The sequence below is a fragment of the Carassius gibelio genome, chromosome A19, assembly GCF_023724105.1.
Source record: "Carassius gibelio isolate Cgi1373 ecotype wild population from Czech Republic chromosome A19, carGib1.2-hapl.c, whole genome shotgun sequence".
NCBI classification, from domain to species: Eukaryota; Metazoa; Chordata; class Actinopteri; order Cypriniformes; family Cyprinidae; genus Carassius; species Carassius gibelio.
In genome coordinates, this window is record NC_068389.1 from 21,838,872 (window position 1) to 21,851,346 (window position 12,475).

General features: G+C 36.4%; 1 pseudogene; it reads left to right on the forward strand.

Annotated features, from left to right (window-relative positions):
• The first annotated feature begins 979 nt into the window (after positions 1–979).
• On the forward strand, positions 980–9,304 carry LOC127934988 (neuronal pentraxin-1-like; annotated as a pseudogene).
• The last annotated feature ends 3,171 nt before the right edge of the window (positions 9,305–12,475 follow it).

A 12,475-nucleotide genomic window follows, 5' to 3' on the forward strand; every position in this document is an offset into this window, starting at 1 on the left:
CCACCGTCGACTGTTTGGTTACTAACATTCTTCTAATGAACAATAAAAAAGTTCATTTAAATAAAGAAACTTATCCAGGTTTGAAACAAATAAAGGGTGAGTAAATTATGACAAAATTTTCATTTTTAGGTAAACTATCCCTTGAAGTGAGTGAAATTACACTGTCAAAAATGTATATCACTGTCATAATTATAGTTGATCACTTTACACATGCATTTGTTGATGCCGTTTGTTGAACGCAAGAATACATTGTGTGAAAAGCACCCCAAGGAACATGTCTGGTGGACTCTAATTATACAGCTGAATAGTCTCTCTTCATGTTTGCTGTAAGTCTAACTAAGCTGAAAGCCAAAGTGTCATTGGCAATCATCTTGATCTTTCACATTCTCACTCATTCTGTCTCAGTCACACGAGGATGCCATGAGATCTGTCTAGTGATATGTCAAGGGTGGCGTGCTGTACAGCGTGAAAATGTGGAATGGGCAAGCCTTTTAGGAGACTGCTGGCTACATGTAGAGTGTTTATGAACTGCCTTATTAGTGCCAGACCATGATCCAACACCACCGACTCATGTGTTGGCAGCAATACTGCAGAAAGAGACTACTGTAAGCATGCCAAGCCAATCCACCATGGCCTTTAAGCCTTCCTAGATCTTATTAGACAGTCAACCTTGGGGATTCAAGATCTATCTATCTATCTATCTATCTTGTATGTATTTTGAAAGCCATTGTTCATCATTTGCATCAAGATTGTGTAACAGAATTCTGAATACAATAGCCAAGGGGGTTTCAGCTGTTCTCCAATTACCTCTTTTCTTGGAGTGCATCCCACTGCTGTAAAGAAGAAATCAATGATGACGAAAAACACAAATTATACCATTATGGCTTTGCCTTTCTCAGAACACATGAACTGGGGAAGGATTTTTTGCTCCCACTTTCTTCTTTTTCTCATATCTTTATTACCATCGTTTACAGTTTGCATGCCAGGTTTGGAATATGACTGGGGAACACAACCCAAACTTGTTTGCATCCCTATTCCTGCAGATGCAGACCCTAGTTGTTTCACACCAGGTGAGGCTTCACATGGGAATGTACATAGGCCAAACAGCAATGTACAGGGGAATGGCCATGGCAATGGACATCATGGGGCAGTTAGCGGTCTGCCGAGTTGTCACAGCAGCAGTAGTAGTAGCCGACATGGCATATCCGATGAGGCCAAAGCTACCATCCTCCACCTGAGGGAGAGCCTTGTGCGACAAAAGGAGACCATCTTGGATCAGCGAGAGACCATTCGGGAACTGACAGCAAAACTGACTCTCTGCGAGAGCTTTGGAAGGGGACACCATGATGACAGCCATCATGGCCCTTCACATCACAACTCTCAGCATCCTTCGCACCATTATGACAGCCACCATGCTGACCCACACTTCCCTTTGAACGGGCATCGCAGTGACCATCACAGAGGCAAATCTTCATATCTGGGCAAACACAGCTTCTCCCCAGAACAGACAGGAAAGACCCTGCAGGCCCTGAAGGAGAGGCTGGGAAATATTCAGGTGGGAAGGTTTACAATCTTAAACCGAGAGTTAAAGCCTCTAAATAATAATAATAAAAAAAACATTTGGTGCTCAAGAGACATTTCTTTTTATAATCAGTGTTGAAAATAGTTGTGCTGCTTAATATTTTTGTGCAAACTATGATTCGTCTGATTTTAATCAGTAGTGTTTCCCCTAGGACAGGAAATTATTTTAGGTAATATTATATCCAGTGGCTTTCTAAATTTTACATTTTCCTGGTATTTCCACATTTTTGAACTGCTTAGATTTTGTCTTCAGGGGTTGTCCTGCATGTCACAGGCCGATCTGTATTCAGGACAACTTCTCCGCATGACATAAGCTTTTTTTCCATTTTTTTGTAACATACACTTGTGACACAGTGACAGATCATTGAATACAGTCTTAGGTTTAGGCAGTCCAGACGGGTTTTATTTAATTAGCCAGATCCATACCCTGTGAAAGCAGGACCATGCTATATTAGCATGGATAGCCTGCATACTTATGATTACAATGCACTTACAATTGATCCTTTAAACCAGCCACACTGTGACATTTTCTTTGAATACAGTATGTACTGTAGTAAAACTAATGCCACGCATTTAAACTCTTCCTTTTATTTGATCTTTAGTACAAAAAGTAATGGCTGATAAACGATTAATTTTGTAGTAGTGTCATCAGGTTTGATACGCTTTACAACTCCGATATTCTTCCTGTTTCCCTAAGTGATTTAAATATGACCACAATGTTTATCAGAGTAGTTTTTGTCTTTGAGAGGAAATTCATGCACAGCACGCTAGTGAGGGCACTCTACAAATGTGCTAGTTAGTGCCATCACTAATTAGCCCCATCTACCTTGATGAGCCATTAAGCGCAGGGTGCTGTGGCGCTGAGTAAAGCTGGATTTGCTGTGACTAATCAGAGGAAGGAGGGGCTGTTGTGATTTTAACACTTGTCTGTGTTATAATATACTATGGTTCAACATTTTTTTGTTCATGAAAGAAGTCTTTTTGCATTTATTTGATAAAAAAATACAGCAACAACAGCAGTATTGTGAAATATTATTGCAATTTAAAAGATAATTAAATCAGATTTTTACAATATTTTAAAATGTAATTTATTCCAGTAGTGGCAAAATGGAATTTTTAGAACTTCAATTTCACATAATACTTCAGAAATCCTTATAATATGCTAATTTGGTGCTTTTGGTGAAAAAAAAAAAACAGTTCATTTTTAACCAGTTTAATGTACCCTTGGCTGAATACAAGCATTAATTTATTATTTATATAAATAAATACAATTTACATCAAATTTGTACAGTAAACCTGGTCTGTTATTGAAAAAAAAACTTTTGGTTTTGGTGATTTTTTTTTTCTTCTTCATAATTTTAGCCTTAGATTTATAAAATGAAACTTTTTAAAATACTGGTTAAGTTCTGTGAAACATTTGTGATTAATTTTATAAATTTGCATTGGTTATTATTATCATTGCATTACAAACACTGTGTTTAAAATCTTGCCTAAACTGTATATTTTTGTATCTTTATATTTTTGTTTCTATAGGCAAGAAATTCATCCAGTTCCTATTCAAGTTCATTGAGAGACCTCCTGCAGCGGAAGATTAACGCACTAGAAGAACAGCTCCATCATCACTATGACAGTAATAATAACCACCATCATCATCATGACCATCATAATAACCATGACAGCCATCAGGCAAACCATCACGATGACCATTACTTTAGCCACCATCGTAATCACCATTATGGTCATCACTACGACCGTTACAGTGACCACCACATTGACCACCAAGGCAATCACCAAGAAAATCATCAGACTGGCCATGATGATCATCATGACACCAAACACAAAAACAACCACCACGATGATCATCATGACACCAACCACAAAAACAACAACCACCACGATGATCATCATCATGATGATGGCCATCATGGCAGTGGACACCATGGAAATGATGATCATGTCCACCATCTACAAACCTCAATCCAACCACCGGGGTCAAGAGTGCCTGTCCGTGGAGCCATCAACAAATTAGATGCAGTGCTGAGCAACCTTCAACACAGAACTCCAGAACCAGGTGATAAGTCCTAAAAGTATGACAAAATAGAACTGAATTTACATTATTTTGAACAGGTCGTCTATAAGTGCTGAAGTGTACAGTAAGTAAAATCTTGGCTTTGTATTTAACTGTTCAGTCCCAACCAACTAAATAGAAGTATAAAGTATTCTGTCTTTTATTAAATATTTTAATATATTTAAAAACATAATTTGTTCCTTTGAAAGCTGAATTACTACAGTCTGAGTGTCAAAAATGTGCCCAAGTCTGTTATTATTGGTGGCCAACTATTAATAATTCATGTTCTAATTATTATTATTCTAAGTTTTTGCTGCTTAATATAATTTTTTTTTGTAAATTAAATTTTTACAAGACACATTATTTTACAGAATTGTTTGATGAATAGAAAATTAATCGTTTATTTACGTATATCATTATCATATATATATATATATATATATATATATACAGTATTGTTCAAAATAATAGCAGTACAATGTGACTAACCAGAATAATCAAGGTTTTTAGTATATTTTTTATTGCTACGTGGCAAACAAGTTACCAGTAGGTTCAGTAGATTGTCAGAAAACAAACAAGACCCAGCATTCATGATATGCACGCTCTTAAGGCTGTGCAATTGGGCAATTAGTTGAAAGAGGTGTGTTCAAAAAAATAGCAGTGTCTACCTTTGACTGTACAAACTCAAAACTATTTTGTACAAACATTTTTTTTTTTTCTGGGATTTAGCAATCCTGTGAATCACTAAACTAATATTTAGTTGTATGACCACAGTTTTTTAAAACTGCTTGACATCTGTGTGGCATGGAGTCAACCAACTTGTGGCACCTCTCAGCTGTTATTCCACTCCATGATTCTTTAACAACATTCCACAATTCATTCACATTTCTTGGTTTTGCTTCAGAAACAGCATTTTTGATATCACCCCACAAGTTCTCAATTGGATTAAGGTCTGGAGATTGGGCTGGCCACTCCATAACATTAATTTTGTTGGTTTGGAACCAAGACTTTGCCCGTTTACTAGTGTGTTTTGGGTCATTGTCTTGTTGAAACAACCATTTCAAGGGCATGTCCTCTTCAGCATAGGGGGTCATCTCACAAACTGCCTGTGGCCCTTGGACCCAAAAAGAACAATTTTACTCTCATCAGTCCACAAAATGTTCCTCCATTTCTCTTTAGGCCAGTTGATGTGTTCTTTGGAAAATTGTAACCTCTTCTGCACATGCCTTTTTTTTAACAGAGGGACTTTGCGGGGGATTCTTGAAAATAGATTAGCTTCACACAGACGTCTTCTAACTGTCACAGTACTTACAGGTAACTCCAGACTGTCTTTGATCATCCTGGAGGTGATCATTGGCTGAGCCTTTGCCATTCTGGTTATTCTTCTATCCATTTTGATGGTTGTCTTCCGTTTTCTTCCACGTCTCTCTGGTTTTGCTCTCCATTTTAAGGCATTGGAGATCATTTTAGCTGAACAGCCTATCATTTTTTGCACCTCTTTATAGGTTTTCCCCTCTCTAATCAACTTTTTAATCAAAGTACGCTGTTCTTCTGAACAATGTCTTGAACGACCCATTTTCCTCAGCTTTCAAATGCATGTTCAACAAGTGTTGGCTTCATCCTTAAATAGGGGCCACCTGATTCACACCTGTTTCTTCACAAAATTGATGACCTCAGTGATTGAATGCCACACTGCTATTTTTTTGAACACACCCCTTTCAACTAATTCAACTAATTGCCCAATTGCACAGCCTTAAGAGCGTGCATATCATGAATGCTGGGTCTCATTTGTTTTCTGAGAATCTACTGAACCTACTGGTAACTTGTTTGCCACGTAGCAATAAAAAAATATACGAAAAACCTTGATTATTCTGGTTAGTCACATTGTACTGCTATTATTTTGAACAATACTGTATATATATATATATATATATATATATATATATATATATATACACACACGTTGTATTTAATTTCTTGACACATTTTTACATTATATATTTTTTGTCAGGTACATTGGGTCATATACATACGGCCCATGAAAACGAATAGCTTAAATTATAATTTATTTAATAAAGTTTATTAATGCAGTATATAAGTTTATTTGAAAAAAATTAAATAATAAAGTATAACTTTAAAGTATGTTCTTATTTTTCGTTCTCCCGAAACCTATTTGAGATCTAAATGGGTTAAATGCTAAAACTCCAGCGAATTTAATTTCATAGTCTGCTTCCAGGAGTTCCGAGTCTCCAACTGCCTTTTAAAGGTTTCAGTGGAGCTTTCAGGTGTTATGGTGCTGGGAAATGCAATCCCGTTTTACAGTTTCTTATTTTCATCTCTAACAGGACCAAGTAAGAAGGCCAAGAAGCCTGATGCTTTTCAGATTGGCTTCCCGATGCGCACCACTTACATGTATGGGCGAATTAAGCGCACCCTTCTGAGTGAGATTTTTGCCCTCACAGTCTGTCTTTGGTTGAAAGGGGGCTCAGGTCCATTTTAGCTTAGAAATGTATTTAAATTGAACCAAATATGTCACAAACATTAGACAAATGATTGTGATCGAATTAAGTGCGATAAAATGCTAGACCTAGAAAAGTCACCAGTCTTACCTTGATAATGCCCTTGCCCTGCCCTTGCAACAGTGTGCAAAGCTCTCTCTTCCTCTTGGCTTCTCAGTCATTCGCATTATCCGTGGTTAACATGTGAATACATTCTACAGTTTTTGTTTTTTGTTTTGCTTTGTTTTTTAAACCAGACAGAACTCTTCTCTCAATTAATGTTTATGTGTTGTCAACTAAATGCTTTCATGCTGCTCAAGTCTACACATAATAAATGCTAACTATGAATTTTGTCAGTGCATAGACTACTTTGATTTGTGCTTGCATTTCCAAATTATACTTCCTCCATGTAAATTTTTCATTTTCTTTTGTTTCTTTTTTTTTCTAAAATATCCAGTTACTGTTATATTGGAGAAACTGTTGGAATTATTCAGTTCATTACTGAATTATTCATTCATTATTGAACGACAAATTATAATTAAATATATTATGGTATAATTAGAACATTATGCTGACCAATTTGTTCAAAAGAATCAACAAAAAGTTATTCATATTCAGTTATTCATATGAATTGGGCATTGCTGGTTCTTTTTAGGCATTCATTTAGAATTAATTTATAGAACACTGACAAGCATTGTTAGTTCTGATTCTAAACAGTTGACCGACAGCATGGGATATATTTTACACTCCCATTGATTGATTGATTGATTAATTGATTGAATGTAACAAAAATATTCAGCGAGGATGCATTGAATTAATCAGAAGTGACAGAAAATATATTTATAATGTCCATTTTACCATTATATGGTAAAATAATTCTATAGCAAATATGGTTTTCCACAACAACAAAAAAAAATTGGCAGCACAGCTGTTTTCAACACTGATAATGATACAAAGTATTACTTGAGCAGCAAATCAGCCTATTTGGTGAACAGAAGACGAGAAAAAAACACCTCCTGACCCCAAACCCTAAATGGTAGTGGATTTTTGAAAGTTGCTGTATTGTTCAAAGGTATGCTCTGTGCTGTCCTCTTGCAGGCAGTTACTCTTCCTCTTTCTTTGACGGACAGTAAGTGGCACCACCTCTGTGTAACATGGTCCACACGTGACGGCATGTGGGAGGCTTATCTGGACGGTGTGAAAAGGGGCTCTGGAGAGAATCTGTCCCCGTGGCATCCCATTAAACCAGGAGGAGTCTTCATTCTTGGACAGGAGCAGGTTTGTCTCACAGAATCAGTCAGTCAGTATCAAAACACACTCATGCCAACTTGAGTGTTTTCTACCCAGGACACTCTGGGCGGCCGTTTTGATGCCACACAGTCTTTTGTGGGTGAGATGTCGGATCTGCAGCTGTGGTCGCGTGTGCTCACCTCTACTGAGATCTACAACCAAGTGTCCTGCTCCAGCCATCTCACCGGTGACGTCATCACCTGGAGCGAGTCCTTGGTGGAACTTCACGGAGGTGTCACAAAGTATCCGTTTGACCCATGTCATTAGGAATCTGATCAAACAGAGCTGGATTCTCCACAATTAACTCGCAGCTGGAAAGGTGGACAATTATGAATGCAGATGGAAAGGCTGAGGAGAAGGACTCAGGCTGCCTTTACTCCTCCAGGATAATAGGATTCTGAACAGGTCTACATAGGCCCTGGGCATTTAACTAAGCACTTTATTAGTTTAACTGTCTAAGAATTACATACTGCATATCGATAAGCACTTTGGATGGCAGCAGACTGATTGAACTCCATTCCGTGTTTTGATTCACTTCCAAACACTAATGGAATAACTTATGCTGAATGTGCAAAAACACTCCACAACAACAACTAATTACTGTTGGCATGTACTGTTACAATAAGATGGGACAACATGGTATATTTCTATGTCTATATAATGTGAAGTGAAATACAAAATTGCAACAACAAAAAAGACTCATTCTTTGGTTAAACCCATCTGTATTCACTCAAGGCAGCATGGGGGCAACAGTGAGTTTTAAAGGCTTACATCAGTGTTAGATTTCCTATTTGCTGCAATTTTTTATAAGCCAGGACTTCAGCAGTTTATAACCTGAGGTGCTCTTTTAGTCTTGCAAATCAAGAATAGGTTATGCTGGAGAAGAAATAAATTGTATATTTTTCATGAATGTAAATTTGTATCTCAGAAAGCTGAAAATGTGCATCATGGTTGAGCATATAAAATGTGTATGATTGCATTTTTTGTATTGCATTAGAGGAATTCATTTTTATTCTGTTAATTGTACAAGATGACAGGTGTTGTCTGTGGGGATGTGGGCTGCTGTTATGGGTTTATATACAGTATGCACATGACAGTAAAGTAGTTGTCCATGGCAGCATAGGAGAATTATGTCTCTGTCTATCTCTCCCTCCATTTCATAACATAATGCACTATTTTGTGTCTAAACACATGCATAAATAGCATAAGAAATTTGCATTAGAAGTGCATGTCACTGTGAATGTAAATAAGTTGATTTTATCATGCAACTGATTCTATTTTTGTTTTTGTTTTTCTATGGTTACATGTTGTAGTAAGAGGGCAAGTGAAAATCAAATGGGGAGTCGAGAACCGATTTGTGTTTGATTATGGAATTATGTACAGTATGGTTTAAAGCATTTTGATTACAGTAACACTTATATAAGTTTTTTGTGTAATGTGGAGCTGTAAGAAAAATGTTTATTTTCTAAGTTTTTTATGATTACTGCTATTTAATATAATTCAAAACCAAAATGTCCTATGAGACGATAAAGTGACTGGTGATAAACGTGATAAAAACCCTCTCATCTTTATAAATGTAGAGAGTTTTGGCCCTAACCAACCACAGCAGGACATTTTGTTTACTACTTGGTTTCTATAGGTTTCCTGCCTATTGTGAAATTGAATTGGTCTAAAACCCATATTGCATCTCATTAGGTCAAGTTTAAGTCGGGGTAAAGACTCCGAGGCCATCTCAGAATTCATACCTCCAGCATGTTGCTAACTACTGTATTATGAATCTAACCTATAATCTGGATGCTTTTTTTGGATTATGCATTTTCACTATTAAAACCCATTTATTGTTTTAACTTTTAACTTTTTAATTACATGGCCAAATGTACACACAGAGATAGCCTGAATTTGTATTTTTATGTAATTGAATTGATTTTTTTTTTTTAAATAATCATCCAACCTGACTGGTCAGATTTATGAATGCATTTGTATGGATTTGTTATGTGTTCAAAATGGACCGCATAAATCAACTGTTAAAACTGCTTAACCTCTCCTTTTGTGTATATCTGTATTTTCTTCTCTCTCTCTCTCTCATTCTCTCTTTTCTTTCTAATATAATTTATATAGCAGAAATATGTATATATGATATTTTTACTTGTTATTAACACTATGTTTGGGCATGTCTTTAATGTCTGTAAGCCAAAATGTACAAGCTTAACTTGGGACGAGCAAATTTTGGGACTAGAATTGCAGATAACCAGTAGCATTATGTCTGTCTGCCACCCAGGGGAACATCAGCTCACCAGCTGGTCCCTCCAAAAATGGCCTAAAGAGGGTTTGTAAGACACCCAGTATGTTGTAGAGACTGAAATACTACACAGCTGCAGTTTAAGTAAAATAATCTACTAGGCTATATCATCCCCAAGATATCTGTATTTTATAAGTGAAGTGAAGTGACATATGGCCAAGTATTGTGAATCATACTCAGAATTTGTGCTCTGCATTTAACCCATCCAAGTGCACACACACAGTAGTGAACACACACACACAGAGCAGTGGGGAGCCATGTTTCTGTGGTGCCCTGGGGGCAGCTGCGGGTTCAGTGCCTTGCTCAAGGATCTCACCTCAGTCATAGTATTGAAGGTGGGAGAGAGTGCTGGTTATTCACTCCCCCACTGACACTTCCTGCCAGACCTGAGACTCGAACCTGCAACCTTCATGTTACAAGTCCAACTCTAGGCCACGACTGCCCCAACATTCAGACAATCTGAGATCTTTCACTTCACTTTTTTTTGACAGTAGTTTCACAACATCAACAGCAAACAAGAGCAAAATATGCATTTTCACTGGTTTCCTCACATCTAGGAAATGAATATCAAGATATCAATAAATTCATAAAGAAAAAAAAGTATTTTTCTACAGCAGAGGCACAGCAGAGAAACCTCTGTGTAAGAAATGGCCTTTGTCTGCCTGAACTTTTCTTTTCTACTTTGCATGTTGGTTCAAAGGCTTGGAGTCTCAGGGTTTAATAAAAGCATGGATGACTCAAACTAACTGAACACAAGAAAGACTTTGACCTTTTAAGTCAAAATTATTGCAAATATAATGATGATTGCAAGTTGGCTTCCACATTTTAAAGTGATATGTGTGTTGTACAGGAGACTTTTTGAAATATCAAATAAGAAAAATAGATTTTCAATTAAATTGATCAGATATGTTTCTGCCAGTTTGTGAAGCATTAAATGTCTTAAACTGAGATGGCTTAAAGGTTTAACCTTTATGAAATGCTGTATGGAAAATCTAAATAAAATGGAAATATATTTTACAAAGGTAAAATGACAATTCTCAAATTTCAGTATATTTATCTATTTATACTGACCGTCCCTGGCACTTAGTAGCACTAGACCGCAGAGGCTTATGTATTCATTGTCAATAAATGTACCAAAAAAATAATAATAATAATAAAAAAATTCACATTTCTGTGAGATTTATATAACAGATGCCATATTATGATGCTGGTGTTTTTAATTACAAGCTCCATTGGTGCAGTTCCACATTGCGCCCTGAGGATGGCAGGAAAGTATTGTGATATGAACATTTCTGTTGCCTGCACTGTAGCACTTACGCTACATGATTGCTACCCTACAGAGTACGCAGTTTGCGTAGGGCACCAACTCCCAGGGAGGCAACATCCCAGTTGCTCGAAAAAGATGAAAAAAAAGGAATTTTTCCCCCAACCGCGCTCGCAAACGCTGGCACCTCATGTTTGCGGAAGAATGCTCATCATTGATGGATTGACACCTATGCCCGTGGACACACACACAAAAAAAAAACTGCCATGAAGTTGGCTTGACGTTGGACGTGCGAAATTCTCAAATTTAGGGACCATCTCTAAAGTTACATGCAATATTGGTATAAATTTTTCTGACGTCAATAGCATTTGAGGAGAATGACTTACAGTCATAAAAAAAACTATAAACTGTTAATCTAGGTGTCATCTATAATGCACACCCTTTACATTTTTATATTAATTAAAATAAACTGTAAATCATAAGTAAATTATGCTACTTTTTCACAAACAAATGTGCACAAACGCACATTTAAAGCTCAGTAGCATTTGAGGAGAAAGACTTACAGTCATAAAAACAACTGTAATGTGTCTATTTCGGTCTCAACTACAATGAACACCTTATACATTTTTAATATGTATTAAAATAAATTGTAAATAATTTAGGGAAAATTCCTTTGTAACTTTTTTGACGTTAATAACGAGTTTTGATGTCGGAAATAATTTCACCAACGCATCTAATATATATATATATATATATATATATATATATATATATATATATATATATATATATATATATATATATATATATTCTATTATTATAATAAAAAACAGTGAGGCAATAATGATTGGTTAATAACACTGTTGAAATACATAATGTAGGCTAATACAAAATAAACAATAACATATTATTACAAATGCCTGCAAAGGGAGGCAAAGGGTAATTGCTGCTGCTACATTTACAGGACAATCAAATCCTTGTTTTGGCTATTGGCCAAACATTTAATTCAAATATTCACTTAATCTTTAATTTTTGTCTACCTTTTTTGTTTTGATGACAGAGCCCCTATAATTTCTTCAGTAAAAAACATATGTACATAGCTTACAAAAGTAAACCATGGTTTTATCATAGTAAAACTACTTTATTCTTTTTGCATGATTTCTGAAGTCATAATAAACTTTTAATAAACTTAAGTTCTATTTTGACCCCTATAGTAGTTCATATACTCATATTCATGATATTTGAGAAAGGGGGACACAACAATGCAATCCTGCTTAGGGCACCCATTTGGCCAGCAGCGGACCTGATCAAACCTCTCCATGAAGTACCCCCAGCACTGCACGTTTCATATGTCTCCCTATATCTAACACACCCACTTGGGCTTGCAGTCTCCACTAATGAGCTGATTAGTTGAATCAGGTGGGATGTACAAAATGTGCAGGGCAGGTGGTACTCCAGCCCAGTTTTGAGAACCA